Source organism: Sus scrofa, chromosome 7 (genome assembly GCF_054392235.1).
Source record: "Sus scrofa isolate SSC_HxYL_T2T_F1_AM1 chromosome 7, Sscrofa_HxYL_maternal_Yorkshire_Landrace_v2.0, whole genome shotgun sequence".
In the NCBI taxonomy this organism is placed as follows: domain Eukaryota; kingdom Metazoa; phylum Chordata; class Mammalia; order Artiodactyla; family Suidae; genus Sus; species Sus scrofa.
In genome coordinates, this window is record NC_139389.1 from 101,299,355 (window position 1) to 101,325,140 (window position 25,786).

The 25,786-nt window shown below is 38.2% G+C and overlaps 2 protein-coding genes across 7 annotated transcripts in view; one reads left to right on the forward strand and one right to left on the reverse strand.

The window, feature by feature from the left end:
- Window positions 1-25,786, reverse strand: part of LOC102159623 (uncharacterized) — a 412,972-nt gene that overhangs the window by 359,234 nt on the left and 27,952 nt on the right. Inside the window, exons 3-4 of the mRNA XM_084969531.1 lie at window positions 4,046-4,147; window positions 3,761-3,840 (exon numbers count right to left, since the gene is read on the reverse strand). The gene's annotated coding sequence lies outside the window, so the exon portion shown is untranslated. The remainder of the gene's footprint in view (window positions 1-3,760; window positions 3,841-4,045; window positions 4,148-25,786) is intronic.
- CCDC196 (coiled-coil domain containing 196) overlaps window positions 1-25,786 on the forward strand; it is a 137,305-nt gene that overhangs the window by 38,392 nt on the left and 73,127 nt on the right. The window lies entirely within an intron of this gene.

Consider the following 25,786-nt stretch of genomic DNA (forward strand, 5'->3'; position numbering starts at 1 on the left):
TACTTTATGCTCACACTGCTCCAGGCAGACCAGCCTCTCTTCCAGCCCCTATTACTAGGCTCCATCATTTCAGGCTATTCTGAATACCTCTTCTCTCATATAAATCCTCCTTCTTTTAAAGACTCTGGCTTACATGAGCCACCACCACCCTCCCAGAAAGCCTCCCCAGTTCATCCTTCTGTGTTCTTTTCTTTTCAACACAATTTCTTATTTATAACACTGTTTCCCAAAAGGATTTACAGCTAACTCCTGCAGAGATTGCTGACTATGCCACTCATTTACCACTTTCCATAATAATAGTAGCTAACACATATAGTGCTTACTGCTTACTAATGCCAGGCTCTGTATAGTGCTTTACATATATTAACCTATTTAAAACTCACAACAAATCTAAGAGGCAGTTACTATTATTATCTATCTCCCTTTTACAGATTAAACACTGAAAGCTCTCAGAAACCGCCCAAGATTGCCCAGCTAAACAACTGCAGCACCAGGATTTTGACCTAGTCAGTCAAGCTCTAGAAACTAAGCTCTAATAGTTAACCTTTTATTATTCTTTTACTTTTCAACCTCTACTCCTCTCTTTCCACATAGTAGTCATTATGCTTCATGCCTCATCTTACCCCTTTCCATAATTAGTATAGAGTTTTTCACACAATTCTTTAAAATTTGCTGATCTTATCCTCCTTAGTCTTAAATCTTTTAGGGGGAAAAAGGTGGGTATAAACAAGTAAGTTACAAAGTCTTCCTATACACCAGTCTCCCTGAAAATATAGGACCAGACCTTATGAAGACTTCTGTCATCTTTGAATCATAAATGAGAATCTGACTTTCCAGGATGTATGATTTCTAGCAACAAGAGCTAAAAAGTGAAACCATGTCCCACTGCCCCATACACACACCAATTTCCAGCATAATATTAAAAGTATTTTCACAGGGAAAACAGTTCACAAGAAAATAATTTTCAAATGAATTAAATAAAAAATTATTGTTAAAGAAGGTTTGGGGAGGGTAGTCAGTCCCTTGCAATGTGGAAGTTCCTTGACCAGGGATTGAACCCATGCCACATCAGTGACCCAAGCCGATGCGGTGACAACATCAGATCCTTAACCCACTGCATCACAAGAGAACTCCCTAAAAGAAGTTTTTGCAGCATTTATATCTTTAGAATTTATTATTCTAAATATGTAATCACCTATGAGGTCAAGAACCTTGTCTGGTGGCACATTTATATTATCCAAGTAGCTAGCGTAGTGATAGACACATATTGGTTCTTTAAACATTCTCTGGGATTTTCTTGCCATCACTGATTGCTTTTCCTGTCTTTTCCTGGAATATAGGAATTTCTCCCATGCCTATGGATTCCCCTCCTCAACCCTTCCATCTCCTGCAGCTCTGTCTCTTTGCTCATCTTTCTCTGGACCATTCCAGTGTCTACTAGAGTTAGCCTGTAATACCATATTTGCCAGCAGGTGCTGCCATTTGCCACAGGATTTGCCAATTTCTGAAATTCTCTAAATCTGAGACTCCAGATTGTGTAAAATAGTACAGTGCCTAATTTATCAACTTGGAAGGTTTGAAATGCTATAAAATAAGTTACTTAAAGTGAGTGAAACTGTAATATGCTGCACAATTTTAATGAGCAGAGCTCCACTGCTCCATTAAGACAACAGGAGACCACATTGGGAAAACAAGTGGCAAGAATGTGAGGTTAAGAGAATAGCAAGAAAAACTGCTTCTTTCCCACAAGATCCCAGTGAGGACAAGATGTTCAACAAACAATTGAATTTCTCCTTGGCAAGTAAAAGGGACTCATCTTCATGTCTTTCATATCTGGCCTTCCTCTCCATTTCTATACAATATCAGCCCTTTATTACCTCCTACAAAAATTAGTCCAGTAGCCTTATGTCTTTTCTCCCAGCCTCCAGGCTTTTCTGACTTCAGAACATCCTGTACAATGCAGGACTAATTTTCCTAAAATGAAATTTGCTTAAAAACCTTCAGCGATGCCCACAACCAAGGCAGCCCTCTTCGGTGTGGCCCTCCAGGCTCTGTAATCCAGCTCAAGTTACCTGTCCAAATTTACTTTCTATTATTCCCAGATTCTCCACTTTTACTCTGTAGGAGAGTTTATTCTTTGCCACATATTAAGCTCATTCCCCTCTTAATAGCTTCGTGCCCACTAATCCACACACCTGAAATGCCTTTCTTCTTCACTTAATTCCTTAGTAAATGCTATTGCTATATTAATGCCTCAGGTCCCAGGAATAATTAAATGCATAGAATATTGCTGGATAACATAATTCCTTCTCCCAGCATCCCTGGGAAATCTGAAATATAGGACAAGCGCTCTCTGACAAAACAATATTAATGAAATACAACACTGTGTACCACTTGTACCAAGCATTAAGTGAAGAGACAACACACAGATAATTCCTGAGAGACCTTGGTCAGCACAAGTCCTTCCACTTGTCTGTGGTCATTTTTGCATCCTCAGATGAAATATAACTTGGAAGGAGCTTCCTACCTTCTTAGTACTTGCTTTGACTGCATGTGTGGAATCACGGAGGTAATAGGAAGAACCCTCTGCTCCATTTAAGCACCATCTTTCCTGCCAGCCCAGCCTGTATTTTTGTACTCTCCTGCCTTCCTGTGAGTCACAGGCCACACTATATTGCTGTCCGCCCCACTACACACTAATCATGACATCCACTTTATAACCGGATGTGTGGCCAGCCCCATAATGTTCCTCTTTTCAATACATTCATATGCTGACCAGAGTCACTTCCCAACCCTAGTTAGTCTCCAAGGGCCATTCTACTCACCCAGTCAGCCAACCACTCTCTCTTCTATGATACATCCTTGACTTGCTGATTTTTAGATGAAATATAGTATCTTTAGAATCAGAAATCAGCCTTGCTCAGTGGGTTAATGATCCGGCATTGCCGTGAGCTATGGTATAGGTTGGAGACGCGGCTCGGATCTGGCCTTGCTGTGGCTGAGGCGTAGTCTGGCAGCTACAGCTCCGATTGGACCCCTAGCCTGGGAACCTCCGTATGCCTTGGGTGCGGCCCTCAAAAGACAAAAGGCAAAAAAAAAAAAAAAATAGAATCAGAAATCAAAAGGTTTAGATTTAAGTTTTAGCTCTACTGCTTTCTAGCTGATGCCTTTGAACTTCTGTTTTCTCAAAGGTAATATGGAAATTATAATTTTCATAGATTCAAGAAGGGAGCTCAAGGAGTTCCCCGGTGGCTCAATGGGTTAAGGATCCAGCATTGTCACTGCTGTGGCTCAGGTTCAATCCCAGGCCTAGGCATGTGGGAGTGGCCAAAAAAAGTGAGCTCAAAGGGGATTGTGTGCATGAATAGTACATCACCACCACAAGTACAATGTAAAAGTATTTTCTCCACTCAGTAGCATTCACAAGCATGTAGTTCATCCCATTTAGAAGAGACAGTATGAACAAAGCCAAGACCCTGGCAGGAAGGAGGAAGTCTCTAGATGTTTTTTCTTAGCACCATTATGCTATTAGCACAAGAATTTATCTGCCACCTCTATCTGAATGCCATCTAGTGGGCAGAAAGTTCTTGTGAGAACAGAAGTACTGCAGATACAAGTGATGATTCCTAAGGCATCAGCCTCTGTCAGTATTATTAATACCCAAGGGAAGTCTCAGCCTTAGCAAGAGACAAACTAGTGGCCACCAGTGAAGTACAGTGTGAAAAATTCTGGGTAAATTCCTGGTTCTTAGTGATCTTACCCCATTCTCCAGTACTCCCCAGATTTCATCAGCGGAGCTTCATTTATTCAAGCTTTGGAGGGTTTTTAGTCTTCAAGTCCCTTATTAAAATTAGAAGATCTGTGAGCAAATAACCCCTTAAGTCTCTTTCATCTCACACCTTAGCAGAGTTTAGCTGAAGGTAAGGAAGAACAAAGTCACACAGGAATAGACATCAAAAGGGGGAGGGGAGAGTGGAGGGTCTTGGAGGGTCATGAAAGAGTTAAAGAGGAGACCAGGAGGACCACATACAAACTCTATACTCACTCAAGTTTTGCTGTAGCCAGACCTTGTTAATATATGCTGTTTGCCTGACTTCACTCCTTTTGTATCGAGCAGCTTACAATTTGCCTTGATGGCTGATGAAGGCTGTATTTAAAGCAAAGGTGAAAAGAAAGTGTATGAAATCTTGACTCTCATTGTTCTAACTCACACACATTCCAGTCCCAGGCCTGCATCTCTGCAAACATCTCTTGAGTCCTCCCTCTCCATCTTACTCAAAGTCCTAAACATACTCATTCCTTCATTGCCTCTTGGGAATTCCTCTCAAGAAACTTCTTTCTCGGCGTTCCCATCATGGCTCAGTGGTTAACGAACCCAACTATCATCCATGAGGATGCAGGTTTGATCCCTGGCCTCGCTCAGTGGGTTAAGGATCTGGTGTTGCCGTGAGCTGTGGTGTAGGTCACAGACACAGCTCAGATCCCGTGTTGCTATGGCTCTGGCATAGGCCAGTGGCTACAGCTCCAATTTGATCCCTAGCCTGGGAATCTCCATATTCTGCTAGTGCGGCCCTAAAAGACAAAAAAAGAGAGAGAGAGTATATATATATATATTTTTAAGTTTTAAACATTATCTCTGGAGCTATCTCAGCACACACAGAGGCCAAGGAGGAGAGTGGGGACTGCAGGTAAGAAAGGGACTTGCCTGCATTGTGGTTTGGGTCCAAAGCCGATGGGGCTTCCCAGCAGCAGCCCTAGCATAGCAAGCATGGCACTGGAGGCATGCCTTTTTGGAAATGTGTCAGAGCCCCGCTTAACTGTGTCTGCTCCTCCTCAACATGCTTCCTTTTCTAGCTACGGTATTTAGAAAGATGAGAGACAACGCTGCGAAGAACACAAAGGCTTTTGCAAACTGTCTCTGGCTTCATATTCAAAGCTGTTGCTATCAGGGTTGGATTTAGCAACTTGGCATTCGCTTTGTAGGACCACCCCTGTTGGTGGCCATCTGGAGTCATTTGGAGAATTTTTAAAGAGACACTGCTTTGAGAGCATTTTGTAGTGGAGAAAGCACTGGTGTTCAATCCGGAATGCCTGGATTTGAGCCCACCATCAGGAGCTAAGTGGCCTTGGACAATCCATGGCACTTCCTTGAACCTCTTTGTCTTCTTCAGTTCATAATTTGTAGAATCCTGGAAAGATTTAATAGTCTAGGGCAGAGTTCCCTAAAGTGTGGAGAAGCAGCATCGGTGTCACCTAGGAATTTAGCAGAAGTGTGCTTTCTCGCCACTGAGGGCTCCTGAATCAAAAACTCTGGGAGGAGGGCCCAGCAGTGTGTGTTTAAGAAACCCTCCAAGAAATTCTGACACACAAATTGGAGAACCACTGCTATAGGGTTCCTTATTCTCTTTCTGCTGTTCCCAGTGTGCCCAGGTTACTCTGATTATCATTTGGTCAAAAGTGTGCTTACTGGTGGCCAAAGGAGGCACTCAGTTGCAAAGGATGCTGACCGGCAGCTGGAGAGGTCCAAATCAGAGTGGGCGAGGATCCTGGGGGAGATCCCCAGACCCTCCATGGCCAAAGGTCCAGAAAACTCCAAGACTATCTACAGAACAGATACCTTTTTGGCCGTTTTCTTGCAGCACATTTTTACAACGTCAAAAGAAGCAAGAGCAAAAGTGGGTTTTGTTAATGTGCCAACCTCTCTTCTGACTATTTTTGTCTCTGGTCCCCATAGATGCATGTCATTTAGTGCTGGGCAAGGAAAATTACTTCCTTTATTTTAGCTTTTTGTTTTCCTTCCCACCTTTTCTGACAGCTCTTCCCTTCCTCTGTAAGTTATCAGGGACAACCTGCAAGTGTTGTGCTGGGTTCCACCAGGGAACTATGGTTTCCTAGCAACAGCCAGGGCCTGCTGGGCTATTTCTCTGAGTCACCAGCACCAGGAAGCTCCTGATAAGCCATGTGGCTTAAAGAGGAACCCTCTGTGGGGTCCACAGAGAAGACTGCCTCACAGGGTGATGGGATGTATAGAGAATAGACCATCAATAGGACCTAAAGAATGACATAAGCAGGGCATTCTTCATTCTCAACTAAATGGATCTTTCTTCCTGATTATTCCATTGGGTGTTGAAGAAGGAAAAGGAAGGAGGGAGGGAAGTAAGGACAGAGGGAAAAAGAAAAGAAGAGAGAGAGGAAAGAAGAAATGTTTTCAACAAACATCCCCTGAACATTTGCAGTGTATACTTTAGCTACATACTGGAGGTGAAAAATCAAGTCAGATGTAGTCCTTGACCTCAGGAAGCTTGTAGTCTAATTGGTAAGACAGTTCAGTAAACTCAGTTTATAATCCATCCTGAGAGATGTCAATACTCAAAGTTCCATGACAGAGTATATCTACAGGGCTTCATGAGCCATTATAAGGTTTTAAATTTGGTAATATTTTTATTTCCTTATAAAATCATCCTTACCATAGAGATTCTTTAAATGTGTAAGGATTATATCATAAACAGTATGGCTCTTCTAATATACTAATCTCCAAAACTGTGGTTATATAAACTTTCTTATTTGTAATGCTGTGTATTTGGGTCCTTTCTCACTTTTTTTGTGATAAGGTTTTCCAAGAGTTTGTCTCTTTTATGAGTCTTTTTGAAATAGGCTCTTGGTAAATTTATCAATTTCACTTTTCTTTCAAATGTATTGCTTTCTGGTTTTGTTTTTATTGATTCCTTTCTCTTGCTTTCCTAAAGTTGTATTTGTTTTTTATGTCCTCTTGAGTTGAAGCCATAATTGAATCCATTTATCTTCATTTCTCTTGTGTATTAATAAAAGCACTTAAAGCTGTGACTATCTCTGATTTCAGCTTCGACTGCTGCCATATGTCTTAATATGAGCTTTTGTTGAATATCCTTATTAACTTTTGTCTGCTTGATCTATCATAGGGACTAAAGTCCCCTCTGTGATTATGGTTCTTGTGGATTTCTCATATTTCTGAGCCATATATATATTTTTATATATATGTATATATTTGATGCATGCTATTTAGCAATTAAAGTTTCAATGATTCCTTCATCTTGTGTAACTGATTTCCTGCATTAACGGCCCTTTGTGGTAAATATTTAGGATGCCTTTTGTTTTCCTGAGTGAACCTTGATATATCCACCCTTTCTATTTTAGTATGAAGATTTTAACATATTCGTTTTTGCATCACATACCGAGTTGACTTACCTAACATCAATTCCAAACCCCCTTTTTCTTGCCTTCTTCAAGTATAAAGACTAAAGAACCAAAAACTAACTTCTCTTTCAGGAAGCAAGGGCTTGTGATACAATAAGACATAAATAGAAGTCTATCATGGATTTTTGGAAAAGTTTTGCTTCCAAATAGAAGCATTGCCCTTTCCTTCTCTAACCCTTCTTCTTCCTATCTGGATTTGATGACTAGAGTTTTAAAAGCCATTGTGAGTCTATGAGGAAAAGACAGTTAGAAACACAGTGAACTGAACCCTGAAACCCTTGAGCCATCCTTGAACCTATACCTGCAACCTTCAGTTTTCCTGTAACATAAGGAAAAGGAAATAATTATTTGTTGAAATTATCAGTAGTAGGATTTTCTGTTACCTTCAGCATAATGCACTTTCTAACTCAATATTTCCTGAAAGGACATAATTAGCATGGTGGGGAGGGTGTGGCTGGTAAATTCTTTTTCTGTGGTGGCAGGCTTACAAATTGCAAGATAGTTAGCATCCCTGGCTCCGGGTACTAAATGTCAATAACACCATTCATGTCTTGTGCAAATCAAAATCTCCCTCCATTCATTCCAAATGCCTTGGGAAGGGATAAGGCTGTACCCTTTAAAAAAATGCACATACAAGGAGTTCCCATAGGTTCCATCCCTGGCTCACTCAGTGGGTTAAGGATCCAGCGTTGCTGTGAGCTGTGGTGTAGGTCACAAATGTGGCTCAGATCCTGTGTGGCTGTGGCGTAGGCCAGTGGCTGCAGCTCTGGTTTAACCCTTGGCCTGGGAACCTCCATATGCCAAGGGTGCAGCCCTAAAAGGAAAAAAAATTTTTGAAAAATGCACATACACAGCAAACACATGAAGTTTCTTTTTTCTTAAATCATGTCAAAAATTACATGGGCCCACTCCTTCCCACCTATGAACGCATCAATCTTCTACCATCATTGTTTTAAGGACATAATGTTAGATATTTATTACACTTTCGGGGGCATATGAAAGGTTTTAAAAATAAAGTATAAGAATAATATAACAAACAGTCCTGTATCCACTCTTCAATATTAACAAATGTTAACGTCACTTTGCTTCAGATTTTTCTTTGAATTAAAGAAGTAAAATAATATTATAAAGTCAAAGTCCTTTATTTCAGTCCACAATCTCAAAGCTCTCCTACCCTTCTTCCCCAGAGGTAATCACTATCATGAATTTGGCATGTTTCCATTTAGTCCTCGTTTCTTATTGTTATTCACTGTCTTTTAGGCAATTCATAGTAATTTGGGTATGGATTTGAGTGCTTGTTAAATATACATGAATGTTAGCATGCTATTCATACCATGCAGTATGTACTCTTTGTTTAAATTAAATTTGTGTTTTTGATATTTAGTTAAAATACAAATGTAGTTCATTAATTTTAACTAATGTATATTATTCAATTGTATGAATTAGTCACGTTCATTTATCTGTTCCCCTTATGATGGACATTTAGATTGTTTCCACTTTTTCACTATTACGAACAGTGTCATTGTTGCAGGAGTTTATGGAGAAGTACATTTACAAGGGTTTCTTTAAGGTGTGTACTTAGAAGCCAAACTGCTGAGTTTGCATATCTTCAGCTTTGCTTGATATTGCCAAATTCTCCAAAGTATTACTATTAAAGCCCACCAATATACTTTGAGCATTTCTGTTGGGAAACATATGGTAACCAATATGTGGTATTATCAGACATATTAATCTTTGGCAATCAGATTGATGGATGGGAATTAATATGTCTTTGTTATTTTAATTTGTGTTTTCCTGATTACTAGTTAGATTAAGCATCTTTGGTGGGGGGAAGGTGCATTTGGCTTTTATTTTCTTCAAGTTGCTATAAATTGAATTTTCCCTTCTTTCTGAAGAAAAAAAACTGAATTTTCCCTTCTTTCTGAAGAAAAAAAAACTGAATTTTCCCTTCTTTCTCTAAGACAGTTTTTTTTATTATTATTTCATTGACCATAGAAATTTTATTCATTCATTAAACACCTACAATATTCCAGGCACCACTCTAAGCCTAAGGCTAAAATAGTAAACAGATCAGACAAAACTTATATATTCACAGAGCCTCTATTCATTTCCTCCCTCTTCCTCCACATGCTCAAGTTTTATCTGAATAAGCTATGTTTTAAAAATGCAGATTTTCATTTTAATACTTTTGATAAATTTCATAATGTTAACAGCAATTATTTATATACTAATCTAAATTCTACTGGTTTCATTTCTTGCAATAAGTTCTGTGATTCTCTAGCTTCCTCCAATTTGAATTATTTATTTTGATTTCCTTCTTGAATTGCTATAGGATTTATTCAAGGAATTTTTCTCAGCTAAAGGAATATTTTATGAGTTCTTGAGTGTATGAGAATAGATTTTTCTATTGCTCTCTCATATAAACCGAATAAGAAATTCTTGGGCAATATTTCCTTCAAAACTTTATGTATGTTATTCTGTGTCTTTCGGCAATTAGTGTGGTGGAAAAGTAGTATGCTAATGCTCTTTATCCCCATTTCTAGACAATCTGTCTTGTTTTGTTTTCTGTTGTTTTTCCCTGAGTATAGGCAGGACTCTGCTTTGGACTACCTTAGTGCAGGCGTCTATACACTGTTTACCTGACTCCTAATAGATCCTTTTCAGTTTGAAGACCCAAATGTTTCTTTAAGTTTAGGGGGTTTTTTTTCCTATTTTTTTTTTTTTTATTTTTACTGTTTCTGTAGCTGCTCTCTCCTTTTGGGATTTTCTTATACCAAGTTGTATTTGTTCCCTACATGTTTCCTTTACATGCTTTATGGTTAAGTTTCTGTATTTCCCTCTGCAATCTAGGAGAATTTCTCAACCTAATCATCTAATTCACTAATTCAATTTACTGCAGGATTCAATTTTATCTATGCTACCTTTGTTTAAAATTTTAATTTAAGGATTATATTTCTGATCTTATGGCAATATTTCCTAGTCTCAGACTGTCCTATTTTCATAAATACAGTGTCCTCTCTAATCTTCACATAAGTTTTCTCTTCTTCTCATTTCTTGGAAAAAGCCCGTTTCAGAGGGGCCATTTCCTTGGATTACTCTTCCTAACCTCAGTGAATAATTTAAATATGTTTTAAATCGTTTCTTAGGCCTAGCCCAGTGGTTTTTCCCAGTTTACCCATCCTTATAGCTCCTTGATTGTCCCATGTTCTCTTTTGTCTTGGCTTCAGATCTATATATATAATGTAAAACCTCTGAATGAAACCCTCACCTCTAGCATAATGCCTGGTACATAGGAAGTACTCAACAAAAATTTATTAGCAGATGAATGTCTACATTTTTCCAGTTTGGGAATTGGAAAGTGGCTTGTCAGAAACTGTACAGATCTCCATTCAAACAGTTTTGTTTCAGACAAAGGAGAAGGGGAAAATTGCATATTTTCACAACTTTATTTTTATAAAATTGACAATCTAGTTTGTAGCCAGAAGTTAGGAAAGAGTGTATGCAAGAAAGTTTCCTTGCTTAGCCCATTGTACTTAGGGATACTTTTCTGTTTGTTGTGGTCTCTCAAGCCAGACCCTTCTCTGACTGGTACAGCTTTCCTTAGTACAAACCTGCTGTAATGATGCCTCCATTTTCCTTGATGTGGTAGTTCATGGCAAGGGTGGAGTCAAGATCCAACTTCCCAAGGTCACTTGTAGGGTTCGGATGTGTCCCAAATTTATTTGCACCCCTGTTGTCTGGGCATGGAGATTATCTGAAGCTCTGCTAAGGGAATCTACCCCCTTATTTTTCAGATGAGTCTTTTTGTCATATGTGTTGAATTGCATGGGAATCAGTACTTCCCTAAATCCATTTTTAAGATTTTCAGTCAAGCTTGTATTACTTTCCCAAAGACTCTCAGAACAAATTGCCACAACTTGGATGACTGAAAACAATAAAATGTGTTCACTCACAGTTCTGAAGGCTGGATGTACAAAAGTAAGGTTTTGGGAGGGCTGTGCTACCTCAGAAGTCTCGAGGGAAGAGCACTTCCTTTCCTCTCTCTAGCTTCTGGTGGGTGCCACAGTCCTTGGTGCTCCTTAGCTTATAAATACACCACTCTAATCTCTGCTTCTGTTGCTACATGGCCTTCCCTGTGTATCTGTCCTTAATATCCCTCTTTTCTTTTCTTTTTTTTATTACTCAAATGAATTTATCACATCTGTAGTTATATGATGATCATAACAATCCGATTTCACAGGATTTCCATCCCATAACCCAAGCACATCCCCCCACCCCCCAAACTGTCTCCTCTGGAGACCATACGTTTTTCAATGTCTGTGAGTCAGCATCTGTTCTGCGAAGAAGTTCAGTCTGTCCTTTTTTCAGATTCCACATGTCAGTGAAAGCATTGGATGTTGGTGTTTCATTGTATGGCTGACTGCACTTAGCATGATAATTTCTAGGTCCATCCATGTTGCTAAAAATGCTAGTATTTCATTCATTTAATTGGCTGAGTAATATTCCATTGTGTATATGTACCACATCTTCTTCATCCACTCCTCTGTCAATGGACATTTAGGTTGTTTCCATGTCTTGGCTATTGAAAAGAGTGCAGCAATGAACATCAGAGTACATGTGTCTTGCGAGTCATGGTTTTCTCTGGATAGATGCCCAGGAGTGGGATTGCTGGATCAAATGGTAGTTCTATGTTTAGTTTTCTGAGGCATCTCCATACTGCTTTCCACAGTGGTTGCACCAAATTACACTCCCACCAACAGTGTACTAGGGTTCCTTTTTCTCCACACCCTCTCCAGCACTTATTGTTTGTAGACTTTTGGATGATGGCCATTCTGGCTGGTGTAAGGTGGTATCTCATAGTGGTTTTGATTTGCATTTCTCTAATCATGAGTGATATTGAACATACTTGCATGTGTTTTTTGGTGACCTGCGTGTCTTCTTTGGAGAACTGTTTAGATCTTCTTCCCATTTTTTAATGGGGTTGTTTGTTTTTTTGGTATGGAGCTGCAGAAGTTGTTTATAAATTTTGGAGATTAATCCCTTGTCAGTTGAATCACTTGCAAAGATTTTCTCCCATTCTGTGGATTGTCTTTTCGTTTTGTTTAGGGTTTCCTTTGCTGGTTTCCTTTCCTTTCCTTTCCTTTTAAGTTTGATTAGGTCCCATTTGTTTATTTTTGTTTTTATTGTCAATACTCTAAGAGGTGGATCTGAGAAGATGTTGCAGTCGTTTATGTCAGAGAGGGTTTGGCCTCTTTTCCTCTAAGAGTTTTATAGTCTCTGGTGTTACATCTAGGTTTTTAATCCATTTTGAGTTTATTTTTGTGTATGGTGTTAGGGAGTGTTCTAATTTCATACTTTTCCATGTGGCTGTCCTGTTTTCCCAGCACCACTTATTGGCCTTTCTCCATTGTATATTCTTGCCTCCTTTGTCATAGATGAGTTGGCTATAGGTATGTGGGTTTAATTCTGAGCTTTCTATCCTCTTCCACTGATCTATATGTCTGTCTTTGTGCCAGTACCGTGTGTTTTTGATGATTGTTGCTTTATAGTATAGTCTGAAGTGCTGGAGCCTGATTCCTCCAGCTCCATTTTTCTTTTCAGGATGTCTTTGGCTATTCTGGGTCTTTTGTGCTTCCAAACAAACTTTAAAATATTTTGTTCAAGTTCTGTGAAAAATATCCTTGGTAATTTGATAGGGATTGCATTGAATCTGTATATTGCCTTAGGTAGTATAGTCATTTTAACAATATTAACTCTTCAAATCCATGAGCATGTTATGTCTTTCCATCTATTTGTGTCATCTTTGATTTCTTTCATCAGTGTCTTACAGTTTTCAGAGTACAGGTCTTTTGTCTCTTTAGGTAAGTTACTCCTAGGTATTTTATTCTTTTGGATGTAATGGTAAATGGGATTGCTTCCCTAATTTCTCTTTCTGCTCTTTCATTGTTAGTGTATAGATATGCTCTCAACTTCTATGTATTAATTTTGTATCCTGTGACTTTGCCAAATTCGTGCATGAGCTCTAACAGTTTTCTGGTAGTCTTTAGGGTTCTCTAGGTATAGTATCATGTCATCTGCAAATAGTAATAGTTTTACTTCTTCCTTTCCAATTTGGATTCCTTTTATTTCTTTTACTTCTCTGATTGCTGTGGCAAGGACTTCCAAAACTATGTCAAAGAGTAGTGGTGAGAGTGGACATCCTTGTCTTGTTCCTGATCTCAGCAGGAATCCTTTCAGCTTTTCACCATTGAGAATGATGTTCGCTGTGGGTTTGTCATTAATGGCCTTTATTATGTTGAGGCAGGTTCCCGTTATGCCCACTTTCTGAAGGGTTTTTATCAGAAATGTGTTGGATTTTGTCAAAGGCTTTTTCTGCATCTATTGAAAGGATCATATGTTTTTTATTCTTCACTTTGTTGATGTGGTGTATCACACTGTTGGATTTGCGGATTTTGGAGAATCTTTGCATCCCTGGGATAAATCCCACTTGATCATGATGTACAATCCTTTTAATGTATTGTTGGATGCAATTTGCTAGTATTTTGTTGAGGATTTTTGCATCAATGTTCATCAGTGAAATGGGTCTGTAGTTTTCTTTTTTGTGGCATCTTTGTCTGGTTTTGGTATCAGGATGATGGTGGCCTCATAGAATGAATTTAGGAGTATCCCTTCCTCTGCAATTTTTTGAAATAGTTTCAGAAGGAGAGGTGTTAGCTCTTCTCTAAATGTTTGATAGAATTCTCCTGTGATGCCATCTGGTCCTGGAATTTGTTTGTTGGAAGTTTTTTAATCACAGTTTCAATTTCATTTCTTGTGATTGGCCCATTCATCTTTTCTATTTCATTCTGCTTTAGTTTTGGAAGATCATACTTTTCGAAGAATTTGTCCATATCAAAACTCTATTTAAAAGAGACACATGCACCTGCATGTTCATTGCAGCACTATTCACAATAGCCAGGACATGGAAACAACCCAAATGTCCATCAACAGATGATTGGATTCAGAAGATGTGGTATATATACACAATGGAATACTACTCAGCCATAAAAAAGAATGACATAATGCCATTTGCAGCACCATGGATGGAACTAGAGACTCTCATACTGAGTTAAATGAGTCAGAAAGACAAGGACAAATACCATATGATATCACTTATAACTGGAATCTAATATCCAGCACAAATGAACATCTCCTCAGAAAAGAAAATCATGGACTTGGAAAAGAGACTTGTGGCTGCCTGATGGGAGGGGGAGGGAGTGGGAGGGATCGGGAGCTTGGGCTTATCAGACACAACTTAGAATAGATTTACAAGGAGATCCTGCTGAATAGCATTGAGAACTATGTCTAGATACTCAAGTTGCAACAGAACAAAGGGTGGGGGAAAAATGTAATTGTAATGTATACATGTAAGGATAACTTGATCCCCTTGCTGTATAGTGGGAAAATAAAAAAAAGAAAGAAAAAAAAAGAAAAAGGGGATTGAAAATATATTTGAAGAAATTATGTCTGAAAAGTTTCCAAATCTAAAGGAAACTGGTATCAAGACATAGGAAGCACAGAGCGCCCCTAACAAGTTGAACCCAAATTGGACCGCACCAAGACATATTGTAAGAAAAATGGCAAAAGTTAAAGATAAAGACAGAATTCTAAAGGCAGCAAGAGAAAAGCAAAGCATGAATTATAAGGAACCCCCATAATGCTATCTGCTGATTTCTCTACAGAAACACTACAGGCAAAAGGGAGTGGCAAGATATACTTAAAGTTCTAAAAGGAAAAAAATTGCAACCTAGAATACTCTATCCAGCAAGAATATCTTTTAAAATAGGAGACATAAAGAATTCCTCCAACAAACAAAAGCTAAAAGACTACAGCAATACTAATCCCATTCTTAATACTGAAAGGGCTTCTCTAAATTAAAAAAAAAAAAAGAAGTAAGAAGAAATAGGATGGAGGAAACTGCAATTGGAAAGCAGTCACTTAAATAGGCCAGTATTCAAATCTAAAAGAGGAAAAAAAAAGCTATTGTAAAAGCAATGATAAACACAAGGAACAGGAAAAGGACAAACATGAAGATGTTTAAAAAAAAAGACTTCAAAATCATAGAATGTGGGGAAGGAAAGTAAGAAAATATAGATTCTTTTTTTATTATTTTAATAATGTGTTTGAGCCTATATGACTATCAGGCTAAAGCAAGCAGATATAGGAAGAGGTTAACATACTTAAAAAACAGGGCAACCGCAAATCAAAACAAAACATTACTTTCACAAAAACTGAAAAGAAAAGTACTCAAGCATAAAATAAATAGAAATCATCCAACCAAAAAAAAAAAAAAAGAAGAAAGGAGAAACATAGAATCAATTGGAAAACAAGGTTTAAAATGGCAATAAATACATATCTATCAATAATCACCTTAAATGTCAATGGACTGAATGCTCCAATCAAAAGACACAGAGTGGCAGATTGGATAAAAAGGCAAAAAAATACAATGTGCTGCCTACAAGAGACTCACCTTAGGGCAAAGGACACATATAGATTGAAAGTGAAGGGATGGGAAAAGATATTTCATGCCAATGGACAAGACAGGAAAGCAGGAGTTGCAATTCTTATATTAGACAAAATAAACTTTAAAATGAAGGCCATAAAGAAAGACAAAGAAGGACACTATTTAATGGTTAAAGAATCCATTCAAGAAGAGGATATTACAATCATCAATATATATGCCCCTAATATAGGAGCACCCAGATACCTACAACAAATACTAAGAGACTTAAAAGGATAAATTGATGGGAATACAATAATAGTCAAGATTTTAACACCCCACTCACATCAATGGACAGATCCTCTAGACAGAAAATCAATAAGGCAACAGAGATCTATTAGACACAATAGAAAAGTTAGATTTAATCAACATTTTCAGGACATTACATCCAAAAAAAATCAGAATATACATTCTTCTCAAGTGCACATGGCACATTCTCAAGGATTGATCACATACTGGGGCACAAAGCTAACCTCAACAAATTTAAGAGTATAGAAATTATTTCAAGTATTTTCTCTGACCACAATGGCATGAAACTAGATATCAACCACAGGAAAAGAAATGAGAAAAAAAATAACTACATGGAGACTAAACAACATGATACTAAATAAACCAATGGGTCAATGAAATCAAGAAAGAAATTAAAAAATACCTTGAGGCAAATGATAATGAAGATACCATCACTCAAACTCTATGAGATGCCCCCAAAGCAGTGCTCAGAGAGAAATTCAATACAGGCCTTCCTCAAAAAAGAAGTAAATCTCAAATCCACAACTTAACCCACCACCTAAATAAATTAGAAAAAGAAGAACAAACAAAACCTAAAGTCAGCAGAAGGAAGGAAATCATAAAGATCAGAGACAAAATCAATAAAATAGAGATTCAAAAAAAACAATAGAAAAAATCAGTAAAACTAAGAGCTGGTTCTTTGAAAACGTAAACAAAACTGACAAACTTCTGGCCAGACTCACCAAGGAGAGGAAAAAACCCAAATGAACAAAATAAGAAATGAAAAAGGAGAAATCACAATGGCTACTGCAGAAATCCAAAAAACCATAAGAGAATACTATGAATAATTGTATACCAACAAATTTGACAACCTAGAAGAAATGAACAACTTTCTAGAGACAGCCTGCCAAAACTGAATCAAGAAGAAAGAGATCAACTGAACAGACCAATCACTAGAAATTAAATTGAGTATGTCATAAAAACACTCCCTACAAATAAAAGTCCAGGACCAGATGGCTTCACAGGTGAATTCTACCAAACATACAATGAGGAACTTATACCCATCCTCTTTAAACTATTCCAAAAGGCTGAAAAAGAAGGAACACTCCCAAAGACATTCTATAATCACCCTAATACCAAAACTAGACAAAGATACCACCAAAAAAGAAAACTATCGGCCAATATCTTTGATGAATATAGATACAAAAATTCTCAACATTTTAGTCACAGAATCCAACAATATATAAAAAAGATCATACACCACAACCAAGTAGGATTCATCCCAGGTTCACAAAGATGTTTCAACATATGCAAATCAGTCAACATCATACACCACATTAACAAAAGAAAAGTCAAAAACCACAGGATCATCTCGAAAGATGCAGAAAAAGCATTTGACAAAGTCCAACATCCATTCATGATCAAAACTCTTACCAAAGTGGGTATAGAGGGAATATACCTTAACATAATAAAAGCCATTTATGACAAACCCACAGCCAATATAATACTCAATGGAGAAAAGCTGAAAGGCTTCCCACTAAAATCTGGAACAAGACAAGGATGCTCACTCTCACCACTTTTATTCAACATAGTATTGGAGGTCCTAACCACAGCAGTCAGACAAACAAAAGAAATAAAATGTATCCAAATTGAAAGAGAAGAGGTAAAATTGTCACTATATGTAGATGATATGATACTATAAATATAGAAAACCCTAAGGACTCAACCTCAAAACTACTTGAACTGATCAACAAATTCAGCAAAGTAGCAGGATATCAGAGTAACATTCATAAATCAGTCCAATTTCTGTATACTAACAATGAAATATTAGAGAAGAAATACAAAAATACAATACCTTTTAAAATTGCATCCCCCAAAAATCGAATATCTGGGAATAAACCTGACCAAAGAGGTGAAAGACTGATATGCTGAGAACTGTGAAACATTAATCAAGGAAATTAAAGAGGATTCAAAGAAATGGAAAGATATTCCATGCTTCTGAGTTCAAAAAATTAGTATTGTAAAAATTGCCGTACTACCCAAAGCAATCTATAGATTCAGTGCAAACCCTATCAAATTACCCATGACATTTTCCACAGAACTAGAACAAACAATCTGAAAATTTTTATGGAATCACAAAAGACATAGAATTGCCAAAGCAATCCTGAGGAACAAAAACTAAGCAGGAGACATAATTCTTCCAGACTTCAAGCAATGTTACAAAGCCACAGTCATCAAGACAGTGTGGTACTGATACCAAAACAGACATACAGACCAATGGAACAGAATAGAGAACCCAGAAATAAAACCACACACCTACAGTCAATTAATCTTTGACAAATGAGGCAAGAATATAAAATGGGAAAAAGACAGCCTTTTCAGCAGGTGGTGCTTAGAAAACTGAACAGCTGCATGTAAATCAATTAAACTGGAACACCCCCTCAAACCATGCACAAAAATAAACTCAGAATGGCTTAAAGATTTAAAGGTAAGATAAGATATCATCAAACTCCTAGAAGAGAACATAGGCAAAACATTCTCTGATATCAACCTTAAATATGTTTTCTCATGTCAAGTCTCCCAAAACAACAGAAATAAAAGTAAAAATAAACCAATGGGACCTAATCAAACTGGCAAGCTTTTGCACAGCAACGGAAACCACAAAAAAAAAAAAAAAAAAAACCACAAAAAGACAATTTGGAGAATGGGAGAAAATAGTTTCAAATGATGCAACTGACAAGGGTTTAATCTCTAAAATATAGAAACAACTTACTTATACAACTCAACAGCAAAAAAGCCAACAACCCAATTGAAAAATGGGCAAAAGACCTGAATAAACATTTCTCCAATAAGATATACAGATGGCCAACAGGCACATGAAAAAATGCTCAACATCACTGGAGATTATTAGGGAAATGCAAATCAAAACTATTGTGAGGTACCACCTCACACCAGTCAGAATGGCCATCATTAATAGGTCCACAAGTAACAAATTCTAGAGAGGTGTAGAGAAAAGGGAACCCTCTTCCACTGTTGGGAATGTAAATTGGTACAACCACTATGGAAAATAGTATGGAGGTACCTTAGAAAACTATACATAGAACTACCAAATGACCCAGCAATCCCACTCTTGGGCATATATCTGGACAAAACATTCCTTGAAAAAGACACATGCACCCACATGTTCATTGCAGTACTATTTGCTAAGCTAAGACATGGAAACAACCTAAATGTCCATCAGCAGATGAATGGATTAAGATGTGATGTATATACACAATGGAATACTACTCAGCCATAAAAAAGAACAAAATAATGCCATTTACAGCATCATGGATGGAACTAGAGACTCTCATACTGAGTGAAGTAAGACAGAAAGAGAAAGATAAATACCATATGATACTACTTATATCTGGAATCTAACATACGGCACCAAAAAACCTCCCCACAGAAGAGAAAATCATGGACTTGGAGAATAGATTTGTGGTTGCCAAGGGAGAGGGGGAGGGAGTGGGATGGATTGGAAATTTGGGATTAATAGATGCAAACTATTACCTTTGGAATGGATAAGCAATGAGATTCTGCTGTATAGCACTGGGAACTATATCTAGTCACTTATGATGAAGCATGATAATAATATGAGAAAAAAGAATGTATATGTGTATTTGTAACTGGGTCACCTTTCTATACAGTAGAAAATTGACAGAACACTGTAAATCAGCTATAATGGAAAAAATAAAAATCATTATAAAATAAAAAATAAATAAAAATTATAAAAATAAATAAGTTCAGATTCATAGGTGCTGGGAGTTAGGACTTGAACATATTATTTGGGGGGACACAATTCAACCCACAACAAAGCTTTTCAAAACAATTCATAAAATAAGAATTTTTCATTACTAAATATAAGATCCCAAATGTGATTTTATATAAACTGTATCTTATAGAAATGTCTTTAAAGTTCATGGCCTCTGGGTGCATCATCTTCTGTTTTCTGTCTCTGCTACCAATGTTTTCTAATATTTCTTGGGGCATTTCAACAGAACGGATGTGCAAAGAATGAGAGCTAAATGTGTGGATTCAAAGCACTGTCTTAAGTGAAATGATATTATTTCACAAACTCTATCAACATTCACTTAATGATAAATATTAAGTGGGATTAATACTAGGTACTAGGAGAGAAAAATGGTGCCATGGCTTTTGGCTATTAAGGAAATACAAATAAAATGATCAATGATATCAAAAATCTCTGCCCTGTTAGAGTTCCTGTCGTCACTCAGTGGTTAACAAACCCGACTAGTATCCATGAGGACTCAGGTTCGATCCTTGACCTCACTCAGTGGGTTACGGACCAGACGTTGCCATGAGCTGTGGCGTAGGCCAGTGGCTGCAGCTCCGATTGGACCCCTAGCCTGGGAACCTCCATATGCCACAGGTGCAGCCCTAAAAAGACAAAAGACAAAAAAGAAAAAAAAAGTCTCTGCCCTCTACTGAGCAACAGTTCAAGGCACACTGCTTCCCTCTGCTGAAGGATAGTTTTCCCCCAGAGAACTTGCTTAGGCACCTAGCTTAGAAAACATCTAAGGGTGTTTCTCAAAATTCTTCTTATATCAGTAAAAATGGAAAGAAAATGTGCAGTGACATTTTCTCATTCTTCCTGCTCAAAGAAGGAGGGAGGCCTCAAGCACAGGTTGACCTTTCCGAGCACTGAAGAGGGGGAAGCTTGGACAGGGCAGGTGGCTGGAGGTAAGGAAAGAGGAGGCACCTTCTCTGTGCCCACATCTGATCAAGGGCTGTTCATAGATAAATTAACTTAATCCTCACATAAGCTTGCAAGATGAATGGTATTAATTCTGTTTTTATAGATGAGGAACTAGGTTCAGAGGGATTAATTTCCTCATAGTCATATAACAGTTAAGTGGTAGAAGCAAGGGGAAAAGGGCAAGTTGCTAATGAAGAAGTAAGTGCTGGGCTAAACAATGAGGAAACTTTGGGAAACAGCATTGAAATCAGACACACTTCCTCCACTCTTGCCTCTGCCAAGTACCAACCAATGAACCACTTTGAGCTTTCCATCTCTGATCCTTAGTCAAGTCATCTGCAAAATGGGAATAACACCACCTTAATGGGGTTTAATGAGACAAAATATGTGATACCTGTTTCAGAAGATTATTTCTCTTCTCCCACTTTTCCCAACCTAGAAGGGGAAATGCCCCCCAAAGAATCCTGACCTGCTTAGCTTTGTTGCATGAATAATACTTCTTCCTTTCATTCTCAAATTACTTTCACATGCATTATCTTCACCAATCCTGGTTAGGAAGGTCTAACACCCTCTCCACTGCTCTGGTGGATGAAGAAACAGTCTGCGAAGCACTGAGAAATCATACCAAGGTTACAAGCAGCTGGAACTGGGCTCTAGATCACCCAACTTCTGGTTACAGCTACACCAGCCCTGAAGCACCACATTTGCTGAATTACAAAGTGTTATAGCTGTACCTCAAAGCCAAAAACTGCGGCAGGCTGCTGTGACAGCAATTTCAGGTTGAGTTTCTTTTATTTTTTTATTTTTTATTTTTTGTGAGGTTTTTTTGTTTGTTTGTTTGTTTGTTTGTTTTTTCGGTTTTTTCTAGGGCTGCACCTGTGGCATATGGAGGTTCTCAGGCTAGGGATCTAATTGGAGCTGTAGCCGCTGGCCTATGCCAGAGCCACAGCAACGCAGGATCCAAGAAGCATCTGCAGCCTACACCACAGCTCATGGCAACGCCAGATCCTTAATCCACTAAGTGAGGCCAGGGATCGAACCCGCAACCTCATGGTTCCTAATTGGATTCATTAACCACTGAGCCACGATGGGAACTCCAGGCTGAGTTTCTATTGACCTGTTAGCTGTCCTCCCTGACTGAGACATCAGCAATCTCACCTATTCTGTCTACAATGTGGGGCTGCAATAAAGAGCTAGGTGGGGACCATCCATCAGTGTCACCTGCTGTGTCTGGAGGCTCTCGAGACAGGAGTGGGGGGAAGCAACACTGCCAACATCCATGAGGTGAAAAGCAGGCTCATGTAACATTTGGATTGCCACTCCATGGGCACTTAGCCACCTAAAGCTGCCTCTCAAAGCCTTATCTAGGAAACAGAAATGGAGACCCCTGTCCCTGTAAGCCCACAAATAAAGATGAGCATAAATTATTACAAACAATGTGAAGTAAATAAATCATTATTTATGTACCAATATTTATGTACCATTATTTACCTTCTACACTGTAATTGTATTTGGTTTAGTTGTGTCTAGTTTAGTTGATTTCTACATCAACTAAATCTCTCCCCCTACCCCAACACACACACACAGTCTAACTCATGTTCTAGTTTGCTGGTATACATTTATCTTTTCTTTCACAGAAAACAAGGCAAATGCTGAATCCTTCTCCTCATTTGGATCCAAATCAATAATTTTTGAGAGCCTTAATACTAGGAGACAAGCTCCAGAGTAATGCTCAGTTAAAATGCTGCACAACCGGCCTCATTTCCATCGCAATATCTTAAGCTCCTGATTGTTAAACCTTCTGTGATGGGAATCCTTTGCTTACTATTCTCCTCATGTTCAGACTGCACGATTAGCTTCTCAAACATGAGCCATGCTTTATGCCAAGGTGATCTCAGGCTACTGCACACATTACGAAGACCTTGCATATCAGGGGAATAAATCTCAATGACCCTAAAATCTTTCCCTCATAATCATTTTTTTTTTCCTATAACTGCATCTCTCTGAGGACTGTCTGAGGCTTTACTGCAACAAATAAGTTAATATGAGAGAAGAAACAGATGGGCTTGACTGCATTCTGGGATTTTTATAAAGAAACTCATTTTGGAAAGTGTAAGTAAGGTTTTGTCTACAAATTCCCCAAAGGCGTGAATAAGGAATGGGAATTTGGGTCCCAAAATAACAAGAAAGGACCATAATTTTGGTACCAACCCACAAGTGGCCTGAGCATTCAGTCAGTAGCACTGAGGTTCCAAATGCTAATTCCAGATGGTCACCAACTCACTTTATGATCTTACACATGTCAGTTAATAGCTCCATGTTGGGTTGGAGTTTTAATTTGCAGCACAGGTTTGATATAAGAAATATCTATTCAAAGTAAACATGCTACTTTTTACTAGCCACTAGAGATTTTTGTGTCTTGAATTAAAGAAAAGTTCGAGGCTCAGCTAAACTTAAAAGAACAAATTGTCATACATGTCCACACAAGATCTTAAACAAGGAGTGTTTCATGGCAGCTTCACTCATCTTAGCCAAAAACTGGAAACAACGCAAAGGGCCACAAAGAGTTAAGTGAATAAAAAAATTAGGGTATATACATACAACGGAAACTAGTCAGAAAAAAATTAATTCACATGACCTAGAAGAATCTCAAAAACATGCTGAGAAAATAAAGCCAGACATGAAAGACTGCATGATCCTACTTATAAGAAGCCTAGAAATAGCACATCTAATCTTTTGTGGCAGAAAGGAGCTCTGTAGGCACAAGAAAACATGGGGCGAAGGTGATCTATATTTGAACGTGCTAGCAGTGGGCACCTGGGAGTAAACATTTGTCAACACCTGTGAAATTGCACATAAAAAATGGATGCATGTTATTGTTCACATATTATACCTCAATAAAGTTGTTTTTTAATAAAAAATAAATTGTCATCAACTGACCATTTCCATGACTCAGGACCATACTAAAGTTATGCTGGGGATGAGGTGGAGTTAGATAAGAAGGGAGAAATTCCAAAAATGCCCAGACCACTCCTTCTTTCCTGAGAACTGTTCCATGATCTACCATGTGACTATTCTGCATCCATACTCCACTGTCCATCCCCATTCTGAGCCATATTGAACAGAGTAGTATCTAACCTAAAGGAAACCCATTCTGAGTTTGAAATGGGAGAGCCAGATTCTATCTCCTAGATATTTGGAATTAGACAGTGGGCCTCATCATACATTGCTAGTGAGAATGTCAAAAGGGATGCAGTCACCGTGGCAGTTCCCCAAAAAATTAAACATAGAATTACCATATGACCTAACAATTCTACTTCTAGGTGGAGAATTGAAAATGCATTCCCAAAAAACTTTCACACAAATGTTCATAGCAGCGTCACTGAAAATAGCAAAAAAAAAAGTGGAAATAACTCAAATGTTCATCAGCTGATGGATGGATAAACAAAATGTGGTATTTCCATATATTAGACTATTATTTGTCCATTAAAAGTAATGAAGTACTATTATATGCTACAGCACAGATGGACCTTAAAAATATTATACTAAATGAAAGAAGCCAGACACAAAATGTCGTATATCATATGATTGCATTTATATGAACTGCAAAGTCTAAGAGACTGAAAGTAAGTTAGTGATTTCTAGGGAGTGAGGGGAGAGGATAATTGGAGACTAGGTGCTAACAGATACAGGGTTTCTTTTAGGGGTGAAGGAAATGTTCTGGAATTAGGTAGTGGTTACGTTTGAGCAACATAATGAATATACTGAAAGCCACTAAAGTGAACACTTTAAAATGGTGAATCTCACATTATATCAAGTGTTATCTCAATTAAAAAATACTACATTAAGAATAAGCAATGGGATTAAGTCAGATAGCTGTGGGCTCTGGACAAGAAACTCAGAGATCACTATAACTATAACTCAGTGATCAAGGGTACCCTTCATGGGCATCCGTGATGAGCCATACTACAAGCTCAACAGAGAAAACTGATCTGCAAGGGAAACTGAAGAAGCAGATACTCTGACAGTAGCAGAGACAAAGTAACTGGCAGCCCTTTGGAGTGCGAGGTTCTCCGGGTCCTGGTATGGATCCTTGTGAGACCCAGCTGAATATCCTGCTCTTGGGAGAGACCCCTGTACCTACTTAATATATCCCCCACTTTTGCTCAAGCTTGTTTGAGAGGATTCGGTTACTCAGAACCAAATAATCCCTAAAACCAACACTAAGTAAATGGCAATATAGTTAAAAGCATTTATTCCTCTCCCCTCTCCACCAAGATGTTAAAAGCACTTTCTAGGTTTCTCAGACACACACAGGAAGATAGAAATACCCTCAAGGAAAAAATACCTGCCTCCACTTGAAAAAAGGAAAGGTCAGTTTCACTTAGTCAGCATACTTTGAAAAACTGAGATGCTCAAACATAGCCGGAGCTTAGAGGAACATAGGTCCAACCCAAGGGGCAGGGGGCATGAAAGGCACAGCACACTCTGGTCTCACCTGACAACTCAGTCAGTGCATGAAGGAAGCCCTCTCTTCGGAGCAGCTGCAACTGCCCAGAGAACACCTCTCAAATTGTTTTTCTCCATCCTACCTATGCTGAGGGTTTCCCTATTTCCAACTAAAGGTCTAAATGGTAAATATTGGGGAGGACACTCAGTCAAGTGTAGAAGAAAGGGTTGGCCCATTCCTATGTTTACCTTTTTTTAAAATTCACCTACATAAGTTCTTCACTTTTCTCCCAAAGTGTAAAGTAGTGTGATATATGATAGGAGACAGGCTTGTTGAACGCCCTCCCTAATAGCATTGATTTGCTATTAAAATTCTACATCCATGACTACTCAGTATAATGATTTACTCAATAAGGCTGATTTTTGGCTCATGAGCTGGCAGGTGCATAGGTACATTTATAGAAGAGAATTCAGTCTTTTCATGGATGCTAGGAAATGCCTAAACTCAGTATCACTATTCACCCCAAGGCTCCTGAAGATTGGAATCTCTATATCATCCGGAGATGTAGCTTACCGAA